Source organism: Octodon degus, unplaced genomic scaffold (genome assembly GCF_000260255.1).
Source record: "Octodon degus isolate 3935 unplaced genomic scaffold, OctDeg1.0 scaffold00149, whole genome shotgun sequence".
Lineage (NCBI taxonomy): Eukaryota > Metazoa > Chordata > Mammalia > Rodentia > Octodontidae > Octodon > Octodon degus.
The window spans coordinates 4,330,585-4,332,743 of record NW_004524725.1 but is presented as its reverse complement, the minus strand read 5'-3'; positions in this window follow the sequence as shown (position 1 = coordinate 4,332,743).

The window sequence follows — 2,159 nt, the reverse complement described above, 5'->3', positions numbered from 1 at the left end:
ACCTGGAAGGAGAATTGTCTCATCACATGGAATTTTTGTGCTTAGTTTTTTGAGGAATCTCTAAACTGACTCTCATCATGGTTTCAACAGTTTCCATTTCCAAACATACCAAAGAAAAGAATCCTTTTCTTTGCAGTCTTTCCATGCTTTTTTATTGTATGATTTCTTGATGATAAAGAAGATAGGATCTCAGAAGATAGGCAGAAGATAGGATCTCAGCATTGTTCCAATTTGCATTTCTCTAATGACAAGAGAGTTTGAACATTTTTCATGTATTTATAGATAATTAGTAATTTATCTTGAAAAAAAATATTTATGAGTTACTCTTTTCCTTTTTAGATTACTTAATTTTGGAGCATGTACTACTTTTATATGTTCTGGATGTTAGTGTTCTGTTGGAGTAGTTAATCAAAATCTTTCTTCTGTCTTAAATGTTGCTTCTTCTGTGTAGTGGTGGTTTTCTTGGCTGTGCAGAAGCCTTTTTAATTTACACATATAATACTTGGATATATCAGTTCTTGGTATCATTTTTATGTAATCTTTTTTTTTTTTCTTTTTTGGTCATTGTCTCAGTTATCCTTCTCTCCCTGGTGGGACAAGCACCTGACACTCAAAATGAAGGAAAGAAAGATTTATTTAGCTCATGGTTACTGGAGGTTTCAGTCCTTACTTGGCTGGTTCTAAAGCAGACTGGCTCAGGAAAGAGGGCAGCAGTTCATGGCAGTGGCAAAGAGGAAAGAGCAAAGAGGGGGGGAAGCGACTGCAACAATGGCAACAGGGAGCCAGTCTGTCTCTCTGTCTCTCTTAAGTTACATTTAGGCTATCTGCCCCAGGCTGGGTGTAGCACTCGCACCCATAATCCCAGCAGTAATCAGACCCATAATCCCAGCCTTGGATCATGAATTAATCACAAACTGTAGAACTGTGCCTCAGTGACTGTATGAGGCTTTGGGGGGACAAATACACACAAAACTTAATCAAAGGCTTTAACCATGAACCATGTAAGTTTTGCTTCTTTTATCTATGAGCAGAGTAGAGTATGCATTTCTACTTAAATATTTGGATCTTTGATTCACTTTGATTTTATTGCACAGAGTTCCCTTCAATTTTACGTATTTCTATAGCCATTTTCCCCAGAACTATTTGGTGAAGAGACTATCTTTCTTCCATCATATGTTTTCTGCCACTTCGTTAAAGGTCAAATATCAAACATGCCTGATGTTGAGACTCACCGCATTATGACTTTATTTACTGAAAATCCTATTTGGATCATGATAATCTAAAGTGGCACATGCAACTTTCTGCCACCATTTCAATTTCTGGAAGTTGGTTGAATGAAGAGACGATTTTTATATTATTAAATAGCATGCTGGCAAGAACTACATATGGTATAGTGGATTAGCTCACTTACAAACCTTTTTTAACTTGTAATAATTTCATAGAAGCTTTTACCCATTACGAAGGAAAATGTACTAGTTGTTGTAATAGCAATGATGAGGTACTCAATACTTTTGTTTATTGCCAGGCCCACAGTTTTTCACAGAATAATATAATAGGAGCTAGGTAATAATTTTGAATCCAAGAGCAGCCGTCAAAGGAGATTCACCCTAATATTAGGTTGGCCCAAGTTATATAAGCAGCTATTGGCATCCCTCAAAAATAGATCTTTTGCCTATTGGCATCTCATGAAAGCTTATGGGCTACTTTAACTATAGGTTTTCATATTTTATTATTTTCCTTGACTCATAAAACTTTTTTTCCACATTTATGTTATATTAAAACTTTTTTCTAAATACATGTGGTAGTTGATACAGTGTAGGAGATTACTTCACTCAGAGGGGAACCAGAATTCTTAATTTGTAAACTTCCTCACCCTGTGCAAGAGGAGGGCATGAATATTGTGTGAGATCTATATAAGCAGCCCCAGGGTAGTTGGTTTACAATAAAAACAGGGGAGAGTAGCTTATGGGAAGGGATAGGAAAGGTTCAGAGATATCCCCTAAAAGAGAAGTTCTAAAACAGCTTTAGCTGTTTTGTATGGGAATTTCTAGCCACAGCTCAGAGCAGAAAGCTGATGGAAAGCCTACCTGTAAAGACCAGGCTAGGGAGGTCTCTGCTGGGATGAAGGACTGCATTTGTTGCTGAAATGAGGATGATAT